At 39.2% G+C, this 25,647-nt stretch overlaps 1 protein-coding gene across 4 annotated transcripts in view; it reads left to right on the top strand.

The window, feature by feature from the left end:
- Window positions 1–25,647, top strand: part of LIMCH1 (LIM and calponin homology domains 1) — a 351,601-nt gene that overhangs the window by 154,523 nt on the left and 171,431 nt on the right. For 3 of the 4 annotated variants that reach the window (XM_011949047.1, XM_011949052.1, XM_011949045.1), the window contains exon 3: window positions 11,638–11,707. The gene's annotated coding sequence lies outside the window, so the exon portion shown is untranslated. Of the gene's footprint in view, window positions 1–11,637; window positions 11,708–25,060; window positions 25,237–25,647 lie in introns of those variants that run through there. The other variant, XM_011949049.1, reaches the window with a different exon arrangement.

Genomic DNA, 25,647 nt, shown 5'->3' with positions numbered 1-25,647 from the left:
TGCTTGGAGCTGGAAGTTGTGGGTGAATAAGAGGGGAAGTGAAAAGTAATGGATTTGGGGCTTCTACTAGTGGAAGGGAAACTAAAATTAGTTTTTAGTGATGGTTGCATAATCCTGTGAATGTACAAAAATATTGAATTCTACACTTTCAATGGGTAAACTGTATGTGAATTGCATCTCAAGTTGTTGAAACATACACACACACACACACACAGTGGAATTTAAATTTTTGACTTCAAGATGTTTAAAATGTCATCTAGAAGAATCATTCCAAATATCATTTAGTTTATTTCTGATGTACTAGTATCATATTGTAAAGTGCTGCTTATATTTTAGAACATCATTGAAGAGAATGTTTCATAGATTGGTGACATTTATATTGTCTACTTAAAAGGAGATATAAAGAAAATTACAAAAATAAAACTAAAAAAGGCAAGTTCATTAAGATCAGAAATAGTTACATCAGACAAAGAAAGGTGATGGAGTGGAAGAACGAGAAGATGTTATTACTTAAATACTACATGGCTTTTGCATCACTTAAAACTCTTCTCCTGCTGCAGATGAAAAGGCTTTGCTTGCTGTGTGATGATTTTCTAGCCAGAGCCTCTGGCCTCAAGAACATATTCCCCAGTCCTCTGAATAAAACTGTATTTTGTATTTCTGCTGCATGTCCAGTAAAGGAGAATAATGTGTGCTGCCCAAGGGGAGATGGCCATATTGTTTTCTCCTTGCCCCATTTGTATATCCCGTAGTACATCAAAAAAGAAGGACCAAGAGACTTTACTGCTTCCTTTGGAGCCAACCTGCTCCTAACTCTTCTTTAGAGAGGAACAGGGGGACTCCACTCATTCCCATCCCCTCTTTCACAGACCAACAGGATGTTCATGCAGTAATAACTGGCGGGAAGGAACTAAAAGCCTATCAGATGATCCTTTCTCCAGTGTGGTTGCTTGAATCCAACTTTACTCTTGGTCCTGAGAGAATGATTCATATGTGATCATGATGACTCCTGCCTGTAATCCCAGCATGTTGGGAGACCAAGGCGGGCGGATCACCTGAAGTCAGGAGTTCAAGACCAGCCTGGCTAACATGGCAAAACCCCATTTCTACTAAAAAATATGAAAAGTAGCCGGGTGTGGTGGTGCATGCCTGTAATCCCAGCTACTTGGGAGGCTGAGGCAGGAGAATTGCTTGAACTCGGGAGGTGGAGGTTCCAGTGAGCTGAGATCTTGCCACTGCACTCTAGCCTGGGTGACAGAGAGAGACTCCATCTAAAAAAAAAAAAAAAAAAAAGAGTTACTAACGACAACAAAAGTTATAAAATCGTTAGCAGATCTACAGTCCGTGATAGTTCCAAAACTGATGTTTTGAGTCCTTCCCAATACTTTATAATGTTGCTCATTTCATTAACAATTCACTCAACAAACAAAGATTGAGGCCCTTACCAAGGACTGGTCCTTATACTAGAGCTGGAGTTACAGAGAGGACTAACCCTTTGCCTGATGAAGAAGCCAGATAGTTTCTGTGATGTGTGATAAATAGGGAAGCCAAACAGTGTTGAGACCCAGAGGTGGAAGGTACAGTCTCTACTTAAGAAATGGTTCGGTGAGGAGGTAACATTTAAACTGGGTTTTGAAGGATGAGTAGGAGTTTGATAGGCCACAAAGGAGTGAGAGGAGGCCTGTGGGAAAGGCAGTTCAGGGGAGGAAGCAGTAAGCATGTGAAAGTGCCTAGCTGTATGAAGAGGCTTTGCATGTTCAGGGTCAAAGGCTAGGACAAGTGTGAGGTGGGGCAGACTAGAGGTGAGAGGTAGGTATCAGGTCAGTTTGTGAACAGTCTTGAATAGCATGCTAAGGACTTTCAACAGTATCCAGTGAGCAATAGGCAGCCAGCACAGTCTCTATACAGAAGAGCAATGGATTTGCTTTTTAGACAATTACCTTTGGTGGCAATGGAGACTTCTGATTGCTTTCTGCTGTGCCCCAAATACAAATAGATGTATAAAACACCATGCCTCCCAAGGAGCAGGAGAAATGCTTACCACACCTATCTTGCTATGCCTGTCCTTAGTTTACATCCTTACTGTGCACATCTACATCTCAGAAGTTCTCTTCCAAGTTACTTGTTTAGAACTTGGAAGTTATTTCCCTATAGAAGCGGTGTTCTTCACAAAGTCTGACGTAACCCAAACCACATCTGAGATTGTGTCAGCCCCACCGTTGAACCCAGCCTCGTGAGTGTGTCTGGGCTTAGCTGGTGTTGGGTAAACGTTTGATAATGAGATGTGGAATGAATAGGAGGTAGATTCAGAATTCTTATGGCCACATTGGGAGCAGACTCTCCTTTCTCTGCAGCTGTTGGCTTGTCCTCATCATCTTCAGGATGGCAAGTGAGGCTGGGGAGATGGGAGCCTTGAAAAGAGTTAAAGCCTGAGTTTGGCAGAACGCAGGGCCGGAGCCAGCTGTGGCTGCAGTGATCATGCAGCCGGGTCTGTGTTTGGAGCTTCTTTCTGCCTTTCCTTTGTCGGCATCTTCCCTTCCTTCCTCCCCATCCCCAGCTTTTCTATTGCCTTCCGCCTGTCTAGAGACTACGCCCGTAGAGGCCTGTGCTTCAGAAGGATTGGCATTGTCTCCTTCCCTCACTGCTGTTCTTTCATTGCTTCTAACCTAGCTTTAGCCACAGGCAGGATGCTCAGGAAGAGAAGTGAGCCAATGATCAACACAGCCAATTTTCACCAGCAGGAGGGCTGCATTGAAATCTGTTTGGAGAAGATGATAATAATGCCTGCCATTTATGAAGCGCATATTGTACACCAGGCCTGTGCCAAGTGCATTACATGCATTGGTTTACTTATTCCACATTCTCAAGCTATGACTAGTAGGTATTTTTGTCTCCATTTGAAAGAGAAGGAAACTGAGGCTTGTGGATGTCAAATGTGTAAATAACTTGCCTAGTGAGTTACAGGGCTAGGATTTCAACTCAGTTCTTTCTGTTTCTGGAGCCTCCTGCTGTTCTTGGAATTTTATGGATCCCAATCCTGGAACACTTTGTTCTGAGAACTTCTTGCTAAAGAAGAATTGGGAGCTGGCTGTATATTCCACCCCAAGACTGGATACAGAAATCTTCAGAGCTACATCACAGCAATTTCACCTTCTGAGTTTTCTCTCCACCCTCTTGATAGCAAACCTAGCAATAGCTAGGTTTTAGCTGTGCAAAGGAAATACTAATTACAATCATTTAAACATAATTACTACATAGCACAATGATGATTGCACATATCATTGCCTATGTCAGAGTAACTTTAGCTTCCATTTTATTTAGTTATACTAAGTTCTTTTCATGTGTTGGCAGCTTTCATGGTGCATTGATCATGTGTGTCATCCTAAGCTTGTAGCTTATAAAAGCAGGGAGAGTCTTGAGTGGGAAAGGCAGTTTGGGGGTGATTGGGCTTGATTACCAGGTGAAGGCATTTGAAGGGCATCCTGTGGCACTTGGGTGCCTGGAAGTCCTTGGAAGAGGGAAGGAGCCTGGCCAGAGCCAGGTTTTAGCAGTGGTCAGTTTGGGTGCAGTGGGCCTATGGATTAGGATGACAGAGACTGGTGGCTAGAGATTATCTGTAGAAATGCAGAAAGTGAAGCATCATAGAAAAGCACTCTTTTCAGATTTAGAAACTCGAGTTTATAATCCCAGCTCTACTGCTTAGGACCTCTGACCTCAGACATGTGCCTTCACCTCCCGGGGACAGTTCCTTTACTCCTTATCTAGATTATCTGATTTTATTTTTATGCTTTTTCTAGTTCCCAAAGTCCATACTTTCCAGACAGCAGGAATAGTTATGCAAAGGATGGACTGTAAAAGAGATGGGAAATGGATCAAAGCACTCTGAAGATATTCAAATAATTGCTGTCTGTTCCTTCCCATGCTTATAGTATGGATGATTTTATTAGTGTTAGTATTTTAGTATTAAGAGGGATGTGACAGGCAAGAAGAGGTTTTATTTTTCCCCCTAGAAAATGTGGGAAAATGGGTCCATTTGTTTACAGTATCCCAAATTTTACCTCTTCTTCCTTCTGCTGCCATCCCGGCAAGATCCAGAGGAAAGTATGTGCCCAGGTGTTAAACTTCACATTCTGGAACAGGAGTTTCTTGGGTACAGTTTACCTGGGCAAAGGCCTCCTGCAGAGGTATAACAGTCAAGATAGCGCTGGGTGCTGTAAGTAATAAACCCCTAAATCTCAGTGGTTTAACACTGTGGAAATGTATTTCCAGTCTTGTATGGCCTAATGTTGGCAACAGGGAAGGATGGAGACAACTCTGCTTTAAGCAGTTATTTAGGGACACCAGCTAATAGAGACTCCATCTTCAACACACAACTTCCGAGGACTTCCAGATGTCAACATCTAACTAGTAAATGTGGAGGAGAGAGAATGGAGAATTGTTTGAGAGGGTTTTTAGGGCCAGGCCTGCATGTGATAGAATTACTTCTGCCTGTGCTCCATTGGCCAGCACTCTATTATATAGCCACAGCAAATTGCAAAGGATGCTGGACAATAAAGTCCAGTGTGTGCCTGAGACAGCAGGAAGATAAGTATGGTGAGCAGTCTCTGTCACAGGTGCTGTGTTAGAATACTAATAGCACTGCTGAGCCCTAGAAACTCACAGGGTCAAGCCCAACTTCTTGGAATTCGAAATCTACAAAAACCTTGTAAAGCTCCTATGATCTCTTCTTACGTGTGCTCCAGGCAAGTGGCTTAAGTGTGACCTACATTTTACACATTCTGAACCGTGCATAGCACCCCACAAGCATTTGGTAGATATTGATGGCAGCTTGCATTCCAACACTCTTGTTCATTTGAAACTCCTCTTTGTTTCATGTTTCACTTTTCCCTATATTTTAGTCAGATTGTCTTGATCTCAGAGGATTTGTTAATTTTCCTGGTTTTGCCTGGACAACTCCAGAAAGAAATCTTTTAAAATGACATCTGTAACAGGTTTATGATCAAGGTTAAATTGATCTCATGCTTATGCCATGTTATGTTAAATGAAAGTGCATATACTTTCATCCAGGGTGCATAGTCAAACCCAGAAAGTGATCAAGGAAACCACATAGAAAAACACTATTGAGCCAAATTAAAAGGGACACAAAGTGGGTGATTTTGTGATCACAGTTGCCTATTGCAGCTGTACAAACCAAGCTAATGAGATGATGATGTAATCTCTTGTTGCAAAGAATAAAATGATTTCCTATGAGATTAAGCATGAACTTTCCAACCTTGTGGTTAAGATTTAGGTAGCTCTTCTGTTCTTCCCGAAATTCTAGGATAATTATTAGAATTAAATTTCTAAGCTGAATAACTTACAGAGTAAGCTCAATCCTTTTTAAATTTGCAATGCTTTCAGAATTTTACATTTAATGTTCACATTAAAGTCCGGTAACATATAAGCTGCCCATTGCTATAATTCCTAATGTCTAGATGGTCGCATAAGGTACCATTTTGTAGCACTATTCTTAGTGCTGTGCTCCTTGAAGATCTCCTATATGGGCTGTTGGAAGAGTCTGTCTGAAACAGAACCTCTCTCTTCCAGAGTAGGGCTTTGAGGTTGTTTGTTTGTTTGTTTTTTAAGTTGCAGGTAGAAAAAAAGTCTTCACTTTGTATGTTATAATCACAAAATGATGATTGAGAGACTACCACATGCTGGATATTAGGGGTGCAAAGAGTTATTAAATACAGTCTGTGGTTGAATCAGAACATTAGCATCATTCCTGGGTGTCTCAACAATTGTTTCTTTTTTGTTGTTGTTAATTTACTTTAAGTTCTGGGACACATGTGCAGAACGTGCAGGTTTGTTACATAGGTATACATGTGCCATGGTGGTTTGCTGCACCTATTAACCCGTCATCTAGGTTTTAAGCCCCAAATGCATTCGGTATTTGTCCTAATGCTCTCCCTCTTCTTGCCCCCACCCCTTGACAGCCCCTGGTGTGTGGTGTTCCCCTTCCTGTGTCCATGTGTTCTCATTGTTCAACTCCCACTTGTAAGTGAGAACATGCGGTGTTTGGTTTTCTCTTCCTATGTTAGTTTGGTGAGGATGATGGTTTCCAGCTTCATCCATGTCCCTACAAAGGACATGAACACATTCTTTTTTACGGCTGCACAGTATTCCATGGTGTATATGTGCCACATTTTCTTTATCCAGTCTATCATTGATGGGCATTTGGGTTGGTTCCAAGTCTTTGCTATTGTAAATAGTGCTGCAATAAACCTACGTGTGCAGCATTCCATTTGAACAATTGTTTCTTAATCTTTTAAGAACTGTGTTCTATAGAATGTGTGCAAAGCATATCTTTAATTCACCTTCTCAAAAATTAAGATGGCCATGCATTAGGATGTATGACAGTGAAACACGTATGTGCACCGTTCTGTTCTTCCTGTGGGTTTTTAATCCACTAGTGAGCGTGCCCCACGAGGGGGAGACCTAGGGTTTTCCCTGCCTTTCTTTGTATTCCCAGAACCCAGCTTCAGACCAGACATCATGCATACCCAATAAATTCTTGCTGAGTACATGAAAGAACATATGGTGTAGGCTTACTTGAAATGGGTTGCAGTGTGTTTCAGATTTAGAATGTAAAAGTTTAATAGACACCATTTCGTTTTTGTCATAAAATTAACATTTATTTTTGATTACTCTCAGTGCCATTAACTTGTTTCATAATTAAGGATTATCCAAGATCATAGCTTTTCTTCCTGTTTCTAGTTGTTTCTCACCCGGTGTATGCTAGGCAAGCTATAGACATTTGTTGACTTGATTCATTTACGTGAGATTTTTATCTAAAGGTGGCCAGAGAAAGAGAACAAGCAAAACTTATTTTTATTTTGGTTTTTAGCAACTGGCTAATAGGAACATTGAAACTAACATAGCTTGCAGTTACCTAGCCAAAAGGGAAATGCTCAGTATAGGAAGTGAATGAATTTGCAAGTTTCCATTTATCAAATGCTAGCAACAGACGTCACCCCACTGGATTCTCACCCTAATCCTGAATGGGAGGCAAAGCTTATTTTAAATCCCCATTTTATGAAATGGAAAACTGAGAAGACCCTGATTAAGAAACCTTTCAATAACTCATAGCTAATATGTGTAGGATTCAACTTTAAAACCTAGGCTACTGACTCCAAATTCACTGCCTCTTCCTCTTCATCAAGCTGAATGTTATAAGTTATTGGTGATGTTTTATCTATGCTCTCTGATACCTATGATTTTTAATAAGCAGAAATTTTCTATGTGCATATAGTTGTAACTTTTTTACCTATTTGCAAACAGTGATGTTTTGAAAATATAAATCAGATTATCTCAGTCTCTGTTTTACAAGTCTTATGCTTCGCATTGAACTTAAGATAAAAAATCTAGATGCCTTACCTGGGCCTGGATTTTGCTTACACCGTGGCCCTCTAGTCCCAGACCTCTTCCTTCTATTCACTCTGCTCAGCTACATTGGCCTTCTGGTTGTCTCTTGAATATACCAAGCCCACTCCTACCTCAAAGCCTTTCTGCTGACTGTTCAATCTGCCTGGAACTCTTGTCCTCCAGTCTCTTGTTGGCTAATTCCTTTGTATCATTCAACTTTTTTCTTAAATGTGACCTCCCCAGCAGCCTTCAGACCATACAATTAGAGTACTACTGCGTGGCCTATTACTGCACTTGTGTGCTATCTGAACTTTTCTTCTCATTTATTTACCTGTTTTCTGTTCCCCCTACTGCCCCATCCACTCACTGTAACAAGATTACAAATTCCAAAGAATAAGAACTTTGCTTGTCTTGTTCACTGTTGCCCTTCCTGTGCCTAGAATAGTGGACAACACATAGCAGGCACTTGATCAAGGATATTGGATAAATAGTAAATATCTGAAAATAGTTTCTTCTCATTGGCTCTTACATTTTTGACATTTTAAAATTTTCTTTATTTTTGTTGTAGTTGTGGGCATATTTAGCACAGAAGACATGGGATGGTACAAATGCCTAATAGTTTTGTTGTGTAGGATTATGCTAATTTTCCAGAAAACTCATCTTTTAATGAATACAAAGATGATCTCCTACCAGACAGAGAGAACAGACTACCTGTTAAGACCTTTAGCTGTATGTTTTGGGAACCACAGGCAGGACATTGGCATATGGTTCTGCTGAGTGGAGATATTCCTCCAAGTGGATGACAGCGTCCTTTCCTCTGGAATTCCTGGTGATGAGGTTGCAGGTCATCCGTAGAGGGAACTTGGATCCCATGTGTCCTACACTTCACCAACAGACACTGTCTTCCGTTTTCCTTTAATTCCCACCTGGTGTTGATACTATCCCATTGTATTTAGGTAGTATTTGTTTGGGTTTTTTATTTTTGTGTTTTGTTTTGAATTATGCTTTGATGACACATACTGAGGTTGGACTTTCTAAAGCACCAAACTGTGATATAAAATGGTCTAAGAGGTGAAAACTGTCCCAGCTGTGCTTCAGATTAGCTGTGCATGTCTCTGGGAAATCTGGGAAATGTTTGGGGTTCATTTTTTCTTCTACAAAAATGGTGGGACACATACATGACCTGTCTCTACAGGGCAGGACTTTTGGGAAATAATGCACCCCAGAAGTTACATAAATATACCATGATCAGCATAATCATTTTAAAGCATGCCATCAATAAGTATTTACTGCAAATATTTATATTTTAACTTATAAAGGACGGCATAGTGGTTTTTAATAAAATTGCAAGTGAATATCCTTGACTCTTACTCAAAAAATCTCTTACACAAAAAATGTCCTTGGTTTAACGCAAAATACAAGATAAGCAGGTGTTGAACATTTCAACAACGTGAATTCAATGTTATCTTTTATTGTTGTGTATTATAAATAGAGCACAGGATTGGAACAATGTTTACCAGAAAAAAAATACAGCTGTCTCAGTCTTGAAAGTGAACATTATGGCTTTTTATTTTTTAATTTACAGTAAAACAATGTGAGAGAGATCATAGTTTCTGCTTCTTTTAAGTAAGGCGTATTGTTATAGGTCAGTTGATTGATTGATTGATTTTTTCCAATTTTCCCTTTATGTGATAGGGAAGATTCTGCTATGTAAGTGTAATTTTTACAAAGGATGAATACCATGAAATATTAAAAACAGCTTAAAAATCTAAATATATGTAAAAGGAGTTTTGGGGCCATCATTACTAAAAATATTAATATAGTTCTTAGATATAAAGGGCAAAAAGCATACCTCTTTCAAAGATAATTTTTAAATAATGAATTTTGGGGTAGGACATTTTGTTATATTTTCTACTTTGCCTAATTAACAACAAGGCTCAGATCTTTGTCTGTCTGGTAGCAATGGTATTTCATCTTATTAGGAAAATCTAAAGCTATTAGACAGAGTGGTTAATCTGCCAGCTCTGTAGTCATCAGTGGTCCACAGCTATTGAAAACGGCCTAGCTCCATATGTATGGATAAGGGGTCTCCAAGGTAAATTGTTCAACCTCCAAAATACATTGTTAAGTGAAAAACAAGGTGTAGGACAGTGTGTACTATATGCTACACATATATATTTTAAAATTCTATATATTTTTTAAAATAAATTCCCCTCTGGAAAGTCTCTCAGGTTGCCTTCAGAGAGTGGGCTGGAGTCCTGTGGTACAAATGTGACAGTAAGATATTTTACTGTATATCCTTTTGATGCTTTTGAATTGTCAACAACTGTACACAAATATTATCTTAAAATTCAGTTTAAAATGACACTGTTAAAAACTAGTAAGAAACGCAATGTATCTGAGAAAAGCAAAAGTAGTGAGTAAAAGAATTTTGTACATTTAAAAATGTGACTTTGGAGATATCTATCAGTGTATTTTAAACCAGGAGATTTGGGATATTTACACCACCTGATAGAATGCATTGATCTAAGAAATTTGGGTTCTAGGCCCGAGTGTGCTACTAATCAGCTCTGGGGAAGTCACTTAGACTTCAATTCAGACTTCACTAGGACTCAGTTTTCTGAACTATAAAATGAGAAGAGTGAATAAATTGCCTTCCAACTGGTGACACCAGTAATTCAAAAATAAGTTATAAAGAAGCATTTTTAAAAGGTTAAATTTATGGTTAAAAAATAAGTGCATTCATGAAAACAGCAGCCAGCTTGGCTCTCTGTGGGCAAAACAGCACTTGTGCACTGTGAGTACTGCCTCTTGGTGGCAGCATGTTGGAATTGCAGTGAAAATTACTGAGAGCAGCCAATTAATCTTGCATGCAAAAATGGAATATCCTGTCACAATCACTGTATGGACATTTCTCAACATATAAATATATAGTGGTGTCAAAGTCAAAGATAGTTTAAATTCAAGACTATTAAACCATTTGAAAAATTTTTGTTACTGATCTGTAGAAATCTGGCAAGCATAGGTTCTTTATAATTTGTTATAACCTTGGATTGCATGAATTTTAACAGAGGTCAGCAAACTTTTTCCATAAAGCACCAAATAGTGAAGATTGTATGCTTTGTGGCCCCTCAGGTCTCCATTGTAACTATTCAACTCTGCAGTTGTAGCACAAAAGTAGCCATAGACAATATGTAAATGAATGAGGATGGTTATATTTCTGTTCCAGTAAGACTTTATTTATAAGTACAGGTGTTGGACCAGATTTGGCCCAGGGATTGTAGTTTGTTGACCTCTCAATTATAATACACTCCTACCCTAAGTTTCTCTTTGCACAGTATTCTAAGTTACCTAATTGCCTGATTCCCGAACGTGGAAATAATATTCTACATTCTCCAGGCTCTTACCTTCAATCACTTATTTATGAATAACCTACTTTGCAAATGCTACACTTTACCCAATTACCCCGATGCTAACCATATTTTAGTTTTATAAGTTGCTTTCCTTGTTTCTGTTCACTCTGGATTTTTATGTCCTGAAAACAAGCAATGATAGTTGTTTCTCTTGCATTCCCTTGCTTGTGTAACCATTGTTATATAATTTCAATCTTTAGCTGAAAATCTTTTGCTCAAATATCTTTTGTACCTAGGGACTGTTGGTCAGCCTTGTTTAAAATCTTCAGAATATGACTGGCTAACCTCTTATTAAACATATTCTTCCCTTTTTAAAGTGAAGCTCAACCATTTTGAAAAAGCCACTCTCCTCAAAGAGCGAGTAGGGTCTGACTTAGAATTTGTCTTGGCAAATCATTTGTAAAGATAGATACTGGTCTTTGAATTTAGTGCATCCCTGGAGAGATCCCTGTCTTAGCCAGGAAAATTGGCAACAAGCTTTACCTGAGTTGTAATACCTGGCTCCAGTTCCAGATAATTCCCTCACAACCTCAATCCAGCTCTCCCCCTTGTCCTTTTCCTTGAAGCCCTCTTCAGTCTCTACTCTTTCTCCTCTCTCAACATTTCTAAATTCTAAAACTTCACCTGCCATGGACCAACTTGATATTGGCAAAGCTCTTCACTTATATGCATGAAAGCTGATAGATTATTGAGATTTACTACATGCTTTGAATTCACTGCTTTTCCTATCCAGCAATTTAGCTGTAGCCCTGGATAAAGGTGATTTGTGTGATCCATCTTGCTTTATGTCTCACTTGACATTCTGCCTTTTTCATGACAGGTTGCTGAATGCTATAAAGCCAGGACTTGTTAAAAAGATCAATAGATTGCCTACCCCCATTGCAGGACTGGTGAGTATGTGGAATTGAGATTTATTTTCCAATATTCCTTTGCTCTAACCTAGGGGTCATGACAGTACCATTTATTACAGTTCTCTCCCACAATATATATTCCACTTGAATGAGAACGCATTGAATCCATTAAACGAAGAGGTCACTTAAAATGAAAGATTGCAGTCATGCCTAAATGGCATGTTAATTTTTGTTGGTGTTTTTTTCCATGAGTGATAAGGACCTTCATTCTCAAAGAGCTAAATTTGTTTTGGGGTGAGAGGCTGATAATTAGGTTGACCCTTGGGGGAGGAATGTGATTTTAATTACATTTTCTCATTTCAGTTCATCACTGCATTCCCCTAGAATGGAGGGTAGAGGAGGTAGAGAGAAAGAGAATTTTAAGAGAAAACAATAGTGTCGTAATAAATGGCTGTTTTCAACATTATAATCTACTTGGGTTTAAATACCTCAATTGTAGACCAGCTATTTTGAAGACATACTGGGACACTAAGGTGGTCTGACATCATCTGGAAAACTGTTTAAACAGAATCCTTGCCCTTCTGAACTTATCCACATAAAATCTAAAACTTACATGTTCATATGTGGTTAGAAGCAGAATATTTTTTTCTTGCATTGATATGTCTTATAATTCTTGGCAACTAATTTTAATTGCTTCATCGATGTTGCCTTTGTGTAGAAAAAGGAAAGAAGTAAAAGATCAGGAAGACAATCAAGTCTTAGTTTCGGAAGGAATTGGCATATGTGTATGTGTGCGCGTGCACACACACGCACACAGAGAGAGAGAGCTGAGGAAGTATATAGCTTGGTAATGACTCACTGATTGTTTCCATTGCGATCGCCTTCTGCGCATGTGGTTTTGCAGAAAGCAATGAGAAGAATGTCAAGAATTTAAGCAGGATCCTACATAGACCTTACTGATTGTTGTTAAAAAGCTTCTTAGCCATATCACGATGACTAATTGAAATTAGATGTGACAAAAAACCAATTGTGTTTGAGAACTGTGAGGGGTCCTTGGAGGAAGGTACATGGTTTCAGCAAATTGAATGAAATAGATGTTTTCTTGAAGAACTGCCATTTCTGCAGATGGATTTTATTCCCCATATTGGTTGGTAGTGAACTGGTGATTAGTTGTTAAAAATCCTTCTAATTTTGTTCTTCAGAATCATGTAACCAAGTAAGTTAATATCAAGATAGATACATATATTTGGAAGAAATATATTTGAATAGTTCCATAAAATAAATAATATGTAAGTATTATATATTAATGTACACATATATCAATTATTTTAAAACATTTAGTAAATTCACCTCTTCTAAATGTTAAAGCCAAGGTCTTAATGATCCTGATGAATATCTGTCCCTAAGCCTATGGCAACTTTGGACCTTGGAGCTCTGGGGTTTAATGTTATAGAAGCAAAATTTGCAGCATAAAACTAAGGAAGGCCCCAGGAAGATCCAGTTGAGGAGAAACAAGTCGCTCCCAGTTCAGTAGCTAAAGAGAAAGGGGTTTCGAAACCTCAATTTAAAATGGAAATCATAAATAATTTTAGTAAAATTAACTCTTAGGGGCACATGCATCTGTCTTTATATTATTTCCTATCACAGATCGAATGTTGTTTCTCACATATTGCCTCTGTCTTGGAGCATTCGGGCAACTTGATACAAGAAGGCAAGGTGACCTTGTCTTCTTTCCTTCTATTTATGTTCTTGACTAGTATTCCTCTACTTTCTTTTTTCATTTGGATTTCCTTCTCACACTTTGTCCTTGCTGTTGGGTTTTTTTTTTTTTTTTTGCCCTTTTTCAGTGAACACCTCCCCTACTTAGCTTCACCCTGTATCAGTTATATTTTATTTACTAATTTATTATCTTTAGTCCAAAAAAATACTTTCTTAAGTCACCTACGACCCATTCACTAGTGACTCCTGAATCTACAAATCTGGTCAAACTCTTTTCCTTTGCTCCATTTGCCTTCAGATCAACATTTCCACAAAAAGCAGAGCACTAGTTGTGGCCCTGGTGGGAAACAGATTGCCAGCCCACAACCCCCTGTTATGTTCATGTACTTCCAGGGTTCTCACGTCATGCCTGTGCCTCCCTTTCTATGCTCATGTTCTTGTCTGTGTCCATGACTTCAGCTCCCCATGATATGGACCCAAAGCAGCATTTCTCATCAAGTACTCTCTCCTGAACTCCAGACCTGGTGTTCTGTCTATTGGACAGTTCCATCTGGATTTCCTACAAGCACCTCAAACTTAACATATTCAAATGAGACTTGAATGACCAGTCCCGTGCACCTATTTCCCAATGTCAGTGAAGGCATCATAGACATACAGTCGCACCAGTTCAGCTATCAAATAATTTTCCCATCTGTCTACTTGTCTGCATTTCCTTGGCCACTGCCCCAGAGCAGGCCATCCTCATCTCTCGCCTGGACTATAATAGTTGACTCACAGTTCCACACTCTTCACTCCCATGAATGACGCCTTTTCTTGTGGTATGTGTTATTCATTGAATGTTTCCCCCTGCTCTTTTTGACAAAATTATATTTGTCTATCAAGATCTAACACAGACTAACACATCTTTTAAGTTAAAAAATAAAAAATGAAATAAAACTAAAGATCTAACACAAAACAGCCTCCTTTGTAAAACCTTTAGTATTTATAGTCCATTATGGTCTTTTATTATAGAATACAGAGAGTATCCCCTGGTATAGGAGAAAATGAGTTAATACTTGAGAGACAAAAAAGTCAGCTCTGTTTTGAAATATATTTTGGAAAGTACGATTTTGAATAACTATGGTTAACAGTTTGAAATTAAAGGCCTGTAAATGGTTTCATATTCATGTTAAGACACTATGTCTTTAAGTAGTTGGCCATGATCAAACTTACTGATATCTATAATGGGTCCAAATGATGTTAGATGTCCTGGCGATGCACTAAGAAATCACAACAGTTCTCAGGAAACAATCTGACAAATCTACATTCAGGGACATACTGCAAAACAGCTGGCCTGTCCTCTTCACCACTGTCAGCATCATTAAAAATACTGCCCCATTCCCAAAAGGCTGAACAACTGTTGTAGATTAACGATGACTAAAGAAATATGACAGCCTCATGCAGTGCATGATCCTTAATTGGGAAAAAGCAACTATAATAGACATTACTGAGACAATTGGGGAAATTTAAGTATAAATTGAGTATTAGATAATAGTATTCTCTCAGTGTTATATTTCCTGTATGTGACAGTTGTCTCTGTGTATATAGGAGAATACTCTTGATCTTAGACAGCAAATATATATGCTGGAGTATTCTGAGATGAAATGTCGTGATGTATACAACCAATCCTGAATATGTTTAGCAAAAAATTCTGGGTACATAATATATAATTTCATATACACATAGAGATAAGAAGGAAGGAAGGAAAGAAAGGAAGGAAGGGAGGGAGGAAGGAAGGGAAGAAGGGTGGAAATGTGGCAAAATACTGTCTCTAGATAAAGGGTGTACGGGGTCATGGTACTATTCTTGCAACCTTTTGGTACGTTTGAAGTTTTTCGATATAAAAAGTTGAGGATTAAAATACATTAAATCTGTTATTGTCAGGTGAGACATAGGGAACCTCAAGTAATAGATTTGAAGATGGCAGAGATCATCTTGTTAGTAGAGATGCAGCCTTTGTGTGAGGGCATTTTTCAAACAATATTTTCTTCTTCCTAATATTCATGACAGTCAGGAAAGGGCAGGTAGAAAAATCCCTGAAATGCTTCTGAATACATCAGATTGGATTTTTAACTTTGTCAGGGGTTGACAGGCTACTGACCATCTATCGATCAAGAAGTCTGTAGTAGCAGGGGCCATAGAGATCTGAGAAATGTGGCCAGAGGGTTTCTATGCCTGGAACCCATGCCCGTGTGTCTTAATGGGCTAGTGTTGAGAAGCCAGTCCATTAAGGTGGCCCAGCTGCTTGACTTGAAGATAAATAGAAAAGTGTGTTTTCACATAGCAATCTCAAATTATAAACATATGTAGATTTACAAAGGCATGAATAGGTGTATTTTAGCCCCTGAGTTAAACTGTGGTTACAAAGAATTCAGGGGTGAAGGTGTTAAAACAAAGTAGTTGAAAATCATTTCCTGGCAAGAATGCAAAGACACTGGATCTGGGTCTGCATTTCTTCTGTAACGATTGCTGACATATGAAGCCGTGTGGTGACTGCCTGCAGATGCTTGCATTCTCTTTTAGGTGTTAGTGATACTGTTTGCTGCTGCCAGAGAGAAAGTCCTCAAATTTAGGTCTTGGCATACCAAAGTTTTTAAAAACGCTGCACTTCAGTCTGCTAGCTCGTCAGTTTTGTACAATCGAGCCACATCTTGAAACTCAATTTAGTGGTCATTAGAGATCATGCTAAATGTGGTTTCATCCCAGGAGCTTTGGGTTTTGTGCAAAAGCCGTGAATGTATGAAATCTTTGCTTATGATTGGAGTTTGGGGATTAAGCTTTTTCTTGCACAGATTTGAATTGTGACAGCCATCGTGTGTGCACATATGCACATGTGAAGTATAACTGGAAATAGATGGTATTTGTGGATTCTGCCCCTGAGTGCTGAACCTTCTTAGAGTTGTCATAAAATACTGTTTGATTTTTCCATGGGTCTATGAGGATAAAAGTGATCTGAGGAAAAGACAATTTTGCTTCTTAGATGTATCTTGGAAGGACATCTTAGATGTGTTTGTTTTACAGATGAGGACATGTGGGTCCATAAAGGGAAGTTATTTGCCCCCCGTTAGACAAACAGTAAAAGATGAGATGGATCCCGAGCCCTGGCCACCCCTCTCCTTGCTTATTACATATCCAGTGTTCCCAGTTGAAGATGGGACACATTTTAATGACAGATTATTTCACCTTTTTTGAAAAAGAGAGGAAGGCAAAAACTCACCTTTTAAGTTCATCTTTTTTTTTTTTTTCTGTTGGCCAGTACCTACAAATTATCTTTCTGAGCTCACATACCACTTTTTAGCCTGATGAATGATGGAAATTTGACACTAGTTGAAGGTCAGAAGGATAAGCAGGAATGTGAGTGGTCAGATGATCTTACCATTCAGTACCCTAACCCACTCAGAAATGCATTTTGGGGCAAAGGATGTACTTTTCTCTCATCAAAGATAAGATTTCAAATATGGTTAGAGCTTCCTGCCATGGATAAAAATGTGTTTCCCTATGTTCTTTAGACTTTAGGAAGCTTTCCAAAGTTATCTGCTTTATTTTATGAAACTGACATCAGAACAGTTGCCATTTCGTTGAGTGAGATCAGAGTAGGGGAAGTGATGAAAGAGCTGTAGAGATTTCCACATTATGAGAAGAATAAAAATATTGTTTTGGACAAAACTAGACATACAAGACCGTTAACCTGAGTAGTATGAGTGAAAAGCCTTTATGCAGACTTCATCTTTTTAGGAAGATAACAATGCAATAAATTGGGGTCCTCGGTGCTTTGGATGTCTAACTATCAAGAAAGGTTTCCTGCAAATCCTACCTAAGAATTAGCTCTGGTGTGCCTCAACTCATCCTGATCAATGTCTTCTCTTTTAGTTTATATTCTTACAACTTCCTTTAGAAGTTCTAGAACTTTTACCTTCCCTCCAGTGGTTTATCTATAAGATAAACCATCATATATATAAGATATGTAGATTACCTTAGAAAAAACTGCTTAAAGTTCTGTTCTCTGGGCTCTGTCTCTCCTCCAGTTAAAACTGTTGTTTTTCGGCCAGGCATGGTGACTCATGCCTGTAATCTCAGCACTTTGGGAGGCCAAGGTATGCAGATCACCTGAGGTCAGGAGTTCGAGATTAGCCTGGCCAACATGGTGAAACCTCGTCTCTACTAAAAATACAAAAATTAGCCAGACATGGTGGTGTGCGCCTGTAATCCCCACTACACAGGAGGCTGAGGCAGGAGAATTGTTTGAACCCAGGAAGTGAGCCGAGATTGTGCCATTGCACTCCAGCCGGGGTTACAAGAGCGAAACTCTGTCTCAAAAAAAAAAGAAGTCTTTTTGTTTGGCCAGGAGGAAGGCAAGGCAGGCAAGAGGGAGGTTAGAGGTGAAAGTTACCACAGTGATAACCATCACGTATCACATTCCTACTCCGCCCCAGGTGCAGTGCTAGATCATCCTTCCTAATCTTTACAACACACTTGCGATGTCATTATTGCTGTACCTTTACTCTAAAGTTCAAAGAAATGTCACAAGCTTTCCAACTAATAAGAGGCAGACTTGGTACTTGAACCTGGGTTTGTCTAGCTCTGTGTCTGTGCCTTTTCCATTGTGTTACACTCTCTCCATTAGACCTTAGGATATAGAATTGAATCTCAACACTTTCAGAAAATTTGTTTGGAGACATCAACCTCTAAGGAGACCTAAGTTGTTAGAAAACAGACTCTCTCATTTAAAATTTACTAATTCAACCAAATTCAGGAGGTGGCCTTTTTGAAAAAGGCACTGCTCCATGTAATATTTCTACCATGTCCACTATCACATCGGGCTTCATGTGGCCACACCTAACAAGTGATCATGGGAAAGCTTTAGAATTCTTTAATGGAATCTTTAAAAAAAAAGTCAGAGTGATTGCATTCATAATATGCAACAGAATTTCCTAAAGTGCTCTCCTCTCTCTCTTTCTCTTCTACCAGACTCATTCTCTGTCTCTTTCACACACACACACACACACACACACACACACACACACACCCCTTATACTTACCAACCCTCCAAAACCTCTCTGTACCCCAGTGACCTCAAATCTTTGAGCCTCACACTGTGCTTAGTTCTTGCCTTCCTTGCTTCTTACCCTTTTGTCTGCTATGACTAACGGTTAGCCCTTTCCAGTGCAAATCAATCCAGCTAGACTCGGCTCCTTTTGCCCCCGATTCTGATTCTGGACAACAAAGACTCAGAGACAGGAAGACAGAATTCTCATTCATGGGTAGGGGAGAAGGAAGGGCTTCGAATAAAAACTCTCATGTGTTTTTCCTGCTACCCTGTGTTCTCTGTAGTAGTAGCATGGTATGACCTGGAGTCTCTAGGGGTCGTCCTCCCCTTCCTTAGGGGAACAAGTAAAAACTGGTAGCCAAGTGATGTTCTGTGTGAAGGAGGCATATTTCACTGAGGGAAATGAATAGACATTGTGAAGTTCCTCAGCCAAAATGGAATTTAATGACACACTTTCCTTTATCCTCATCCCTGGCACAGTATGAGAAACCTCGGTTGTGTTCCCACACCACACACAGAGGGAATGCTCAATTTGCTGCTCTCAAGTTTGATGCCAACGCCAAGCCAACGTAGGAGTGGTGGTTAGCATTTTAGTAGGTTTAGCTGTGAAAGACTACACACTGCAGGGAAAAACAGCAAAACACATGAGGTCTTTGGTGCATTCCACCTGCGTTCAATTGAAAGGTGGAATATGAACTTGTGGAATCTAAGTTTATTTACCGCCTCCCAGGTTGATAGAGCTTGTATGCTGCTGGTTGAAACAGCCTTCACAGTTAGCTTGTAAAAAAAGTACAGGTCATCTTGTGTCCCTCATCTCATAATTTTATATGGCTCCCTACTGAATGTGGAATAAAATCCCAACACCTCAGAAACGTATTTAAGGCTCTTCCTGAGTGAAGGTAACATTTGAGTAACATTCGAAAGTAACATTTCTCTCTCACTTTGTACGTCACGCTTGGAAACCAGGGCAACAGATGACTCGCGACCTAAACCAAAAGGGTCGACCACATCGTGAATACAGTGATAAAAGTGTGTCAGATGGCGAGAGCAATTCTCCACGGTAGGTTGGACCGGGTGAAGGGGAGTTCTGATGCCCACTGGAGCAGGCTGGCTTTTGGTTGTTACTGATGTGCTTGGATCAGACCAACAAGTTAGTCCCCTTGCACATCTTTTGTGGGTATTTGGGAAGACTTAATAAGAATTTTTTGTCCCTCCATTCATCTTGTGGTTTTCTTATTTGGTGAGAGTTTTAGTTATCAATTGCTGTATAACAAATTACCCCAGAACTTAGTGGCTTAAAACAACAACATTTATTATCTCATAGTTCTCATGGGTCAGGAATATGAGCAAGGCTTAGCTGGGTCTGTGGTTCAGGGTCCCTCACAAGGCTGCATTCAGGGTGTTGGTCAGTATCATTTCCAGGCCAGAGTGGGGAGCTTAGAACTTCCGCTTCTAAGCTCACTCGTGGATATTGGCAGGATTCAGTTCCTCACAGGCTGTTGGCCAAAGCCATCCTTGGTTACTTGCCATGTGGGTCTTTCTATAGAACAGCTTAAGGGTTGCAGCTTGCATCATCGGAGTGAGCAAGCAGGAAAGGCCAGAGAAAGAAAGAGAGAGGGAGGGAGGGAAACAACAAGCGAGATGGAAGTCACAGTCCTTTATAACCTAATCTCTGAAGTGATGTTTTATCAATTCTGCCTTATTCTATTAATTAAGAGCAAGTCGCTAAGTCCAGCCCACACCCAAGGGGAGGAGGTTCCACAAGGGTCTGAATGCCAGGAGGAAAGGATCTCTGGGAGCTCTTCAGAAGTTTCTTGTCACAATGAATGAAATGGTTGTATCCATCTGTTGAGCAGCCAGGGCATGGATCTCTCATTCTCCTGAACATGGGCTACTTGTGCTTATAGGACTTTAAAGATAACACAGTTTTCCTTGTACAACCTTTCTTGCATGACATCCAAGGCCTTTTTTCTAATTTTCTTCTGCACATATACACCAAATAGAGATGATGTGTTCTGTCTCTTGTCTTCCAAGTAAAAATCCACTTCAAGACATAATTCCTGCCTTTTAGGAGACTACTTTCTAGAAGACGAATGTAGAAGAGAGGTCAAATGTAAGGTAGAATGTGAAATGTTAATGAAGCATAATATGCAAGAAACACCAAGGAAGAAATTTTGATTTGTGATTAAGAACTTTGGAAGAGGTGGGATTTGAACAGGGCATCTACAAATAGTGAAGATCATGGAGTTAGAGGAAGAAAAATTAGCTTCAGGGCATGGAATGAGAAAGGCTCTGAGTCAGAAGAACCTGGGTCTTATCTGGAAGTGGCTATCATTTGCATTATTTGCACTGGGTCCAGTGGCTGCAGCTGGACACAGAATCCCTGAGAAAAATCCATGCTTGGAAACTGGACCAGGAATAGTAAGCTGAGACCAGAAATGCCATCTGGGGGTGTTTGGACTCATTTTGTGTGCAATAAGAGCCACTGAAAACAAGGGAATCTTGTGTTCCAGATAACTGAGGTGGCCGTGTAGAAAGCTGATTATGGTAAGATACCAGCAATAAAAGTCAGGTAGGAGATAAGTAGTCCGAATAAGAGAGGATGAACACTTAAACCTTAGTAGTAGCAGTGGGATTAGAGATGAGGAGACAGGATTTGCTTTTCACTAAATGTAATATGCCATCAATGATGAGACACACCATTTTAAAAAATTATAGCTCATTTTAAAAAGCTGCTAATTCAATGATGACACAATGCTAAGCCACTGGCAATGAAAAATGCATCTTTATTTCAGAGGTTAAAAAAAGTGTACATCTTAGAACTGATGAAATACAACAGATAAGCTTAGGAAGATGACATTTGCATTTTGGACTTGAGCAATGTGGAGGATTCTGATGCCATTAATAGGAATCATGGGAACATGGGAATGAGAAATGGGCTCCAAAAGAAAAGATGCATTCTCTTTTGGACATATTGAGTTGGCTATCTCTAAAAGATATTCATGCGCAGATGTCTGGCAGACTATTAGAAATGCTGGTTTGGAACTCAGGGAAAAAGTTACAAAAAAATTGGACTAGGTTAATGAATGGATTATTTTGAAGTTAAATACTTATGCTTAAGTATAAATGAAGACTTTTTTTTTTTTTCTATAACCACAAGCTATGAAGTTCCCCTCCCCCTTCAAATTATAGTATTGTCTTTGGAGTGTTTGATCCACATTGGCAGGGATTGGGAGTGAAAGAAAGGAGTTTGAGACTACAGGAAAAGTCATTAGCAATTGCACTTAGAATTGAAAATCATGACAGAAAGACCAGTGCAGTGGCTCTTGCCTATAATCCCAGAATTTTGGGAGGCTAAGGCAGGTGACTGCTTGAGCCCAGGGGTTCAAGAGCAGCCTGGCAACATGGCGAAATCTTGTCTTTACTAAAAATACAAAAAATTAGCCAGGCATAGTTATGCATTCCTGTAGTTCCAGCTACTTAGAAGGCTGAGGTAGGAGAATCACCTGGGCCTGGGAAGTCAAGGCTGCAGCGAGCCATAAATGTGTCACTGGACTCCAGCCTGGGTGATGGGAGTGAGACCCTGTCACAAAAAATAAAAAAGAAAGATTTTCATATAATTGACAGTTCATTGAGATATCATATCCACCCAATCTCGTACCCTGCAGCCTCTCTTATACTAACCCTGATATTTCATTCTTAGTACTAGATGAGTGTATTAGTTTGCTCTGATGGCCATAACAAAGTACCACAGATTGGGTGGCTTAAATAACAGAAATGTATTTTGTCAATTCTGGAGGTTAGAAGTCTGAGATCAGGGTGTGAGCAGAGTGGGTTTGTTCTAAGGCCTGTCTCCTTGGCTCGCAGATGGTTGCCTTCTCCCTGCATCTCCACATGGTCTTTCCCCTGTCTGTACCTGTGTCCGTATTTTGCCTTTTTATAAGGACACTGTCATATTGGATTAGGGCCCCCTCAGATGACCTCATATAACTTAATTACCTCCTTATAGTCACTACAGTCACATTCTGAGTTAGAAAGGGTTAGGAGTTCAACATATGAATTGGGGGAGGGAGGAGGAGACAATTTAGCCCATAACAGTGGGTTAGCCAGCTAAGTCCTTAAATTCTTATTCACATGTGCTTTGAATGCCTAGACTTGCTAGCTGAAGTCTAATATCCTCTTTCTGCACCACAAACTATTTTTCCAAATTTGTTTCCATAATTATTCTGTGTCTCTGCCGAGGTGGAAGGTTATATATAGCAGTGCTGTAAAGCGTTTTTCCCCCCTTCATTTTTTTTTCCCTTTCCTGTTCCCGAAAAAAAAAAAAAAAAAAAAAATGCCATTCTTTGAAGAAAGAAACCACTTGTTCTCCCTTATCTTTCGTTGAGCAGCGTTTAGCAGAATTTGTGACATTACATCAGTTCCTCACTTTTTCCCCTTAGGAATAGACCTTCAATTACAAACTGTGAGCAAAAAATATATAATAGCAGGAAACACATATTTCAGCCGAAGTCTGACTTCTTTTTTTCCATAGTTAGAACTTACCTAGAGGATAACTTTCTGTGGAACTAATTCTTAGCATGTATTCCAAACCCAAGTTTATAGGGATTTTATTGTTTGACAACAGGAAAAAAATACCACCAAATATATGAAAGTATCATTTGAAAGAGGAGACCATGCTAGGCTGAAACAGCACTTCTCTTAAAACGTGCCTTCCTCTGGATTGTTTTTATAGGAAGTTTGCCTTGGCAAGTGTTTCAAAAGAACTCACTAGACACCTCTCTTGTAATTAGCTGGCTTTCTGCTAGAATCTTAGGTCTAACTTCATCTCAAATGGGTGCAAAAATTAATTCCTCTCTGTCACTCTGTCCACAGTATAAAATACTAGATCCCTGAGTAGTTTGATATCTAATTTTTCCTTTCTATAATTTAACTATATTCAGTTTAAGGTTTTGATTGAACTTAAACATAACATTAAAAAATGGGATGATCGATATAATGTTATAGGAGTGGTCCTTTCCCGCTTTTCCCTTAGGGTTAAAAGAATGGTACTTTTTCCTCACAAAAATCTGTATCTCCAGCCATGGAAAGAATATCAGACAAACCTAAATTGAAGGATATTCTACAAAATACCCGACCAGTATTCTTCAAAACTGTCAAGGCCATCAAAAGCAAGGCACTTCTGAGAAACAAGGAAAGTCCAGAAAAAAGGAGACATAATGATTAAATATCATATGGCATTCTAGATGGGATCTTGAAACAGAAAATGCATATTAGGGAAAAACTAATGAAATCCAAATAAAGCATAGATTTAGTTAATAGTAGCATACCAGTATTTATCCATTAACTGTGATAAATGTACCATAGGAATGTAAGATGTAAGGCATGAGTTATACTGAAACTCTGCATGTTATCTTTGTAGCTTTCTATAAATCTAAAACTATTCTAAAATAAAAAGTTAACTTAAAATAGGATGAATGACAATAAAGATAAAAGAGCATAATGCAAGGAAACTATGAAATAGGCAAGGAAATACAGAAGTTATTAATAAATATTAAATGTCAGCCTACCACTTGATGTATTCATATCAATAAATGGCAGAATACCAGTGAGTCCATTGGCATATTAATCCAATAAACTTTTATAAATGATGAATTGGTTGTAAACATTGTGTTTTATAGCATTTGAAAATTCCAAATGGTAACTCCGCACACGATGCTTCTGCTCACATATTTCAGCATCCTGTTTTTAGAATCTGCAGAAAGAAATATTTCATGTCCTTTAGGGAGGTTTAATAAAAAGCAACAGGTGGAAAATGGATTTTGCAGTAGCATGAACAGCCATAACCATAAATACTAGTACCTCGGAATTATACCAGCAGAGGACTGTAAACACATTAATCTCCCAGCAGTGCAGAAATTCCATTCTCAGATGTCATCTCAATTTCAGGCACAAAGATTGAATGCCTCCATTTAAATTCAAAATACTGAATGGCCATGATGATCCTTTATTTTCATGGGGATTCATGGAGTGAGTTTGCCAGTTTCCTCATCTATAAGATGGGGTTGATAAATCCCATGTCAGTATTATGGGATTAAATGAGATGATATATATAAGATACCTAATATGATGGATGGTACACAGGATGTTTTCAGTAAATGGTAATTTACTACTTATTATGCTCATGAACATTAGCAGGGCCTTAGAATCTCAGAACTAGAAGCCACTTAGAGATTTACTTTTTGAAACACTATTATTTTACAAACAAGGAAACTGAGACCAGAAAGCAGTGACTTGCCTGGAGTCAGGCAGCAACTTTGTTTCAGAGTTGGGACTTGAGTCTTTGTTCCTCAGGTCCCACTTGGGTGCTTTTTCCAGATTCAGATTTCCTGACAGTACTGCAAACCTACTGTGTGCTAGTGGCTGACACAAAGCTCTCTGTAGAATTCCAATCTTGGCATCTCTACCTCTGAAGATGCCATTCCCCTTCCTCAGAGGGAACAGGCTTCTCCGCCTCCCTCTCCAATAGGTGTGGCAATCAGCTCTCTTCCAGTTCCCTTTCACTGCATCAGCATTTCAGCCACTGCAGCCTGCTTGTGGACAGAGCAGGGTTGACAGTGGTGACGACTGTTTTGGGAAAGGAAATGTAAGGGTATTTCAGCTGCTGTGCTGGGGCTGACTAGGAGCACACAGGAGACATGCCCCTCCCATCTCCCAGAGTGGGTCGGCTGGAGTTCATTGTGGAGTGTGAGGACAAGTGGGGGTAAGTAAAATACATTGTATAAAAATAGATGCTTAGGGGTATCCATGATGGAAAGAAGGAAGCTATTTAGACTTTAAAACTTGGTTTAAAATAAAAGTTACTTTTTATTCACTTATTAGTATGGCGAAAATAATATGAAAATTACTTTCCTGTGGATTCATCTTGTCCTTTGATAACTGTTAGCACCTGTTGCTTTTAATTAAGCTTTTTCCCCTTTAAATTCCCTAAGGAAAGCATTGTTTTTTATTTTCCGGTATGTGGTAGAAGACACATAACTCTATTAGTTTAGTCAAAATAAAAGGGATTTTTGAGAATTTTGAGAATGAAAAGCAACTTGGCTGCATTTTTAAGATGTGGTCCAGCAGCACTTGGTGTTGTGGGGGAGATGTGGCTGCATTCATGGGGGAGCTG

The sequence above is a fragment of the Colobus angolensis genome, unplaced genomic scaffold (genome assembly GCF_000951035.1).
Source record: "Colobus angolensis palliatus isolate OR3802 unplaced genomic scaffold, Cang.pa_1.0 Scaffold29, whole genome shotgun sequence".
Lineage (NCBI taxonomy): Eukaryota > Metazoa > Chordata > Mammalia > Primates > Cercopithecidae > Colobus > Colobus angolensis.
This window is presented reverse-complemented; position numbering and strand designations above follow the sequence as displayed.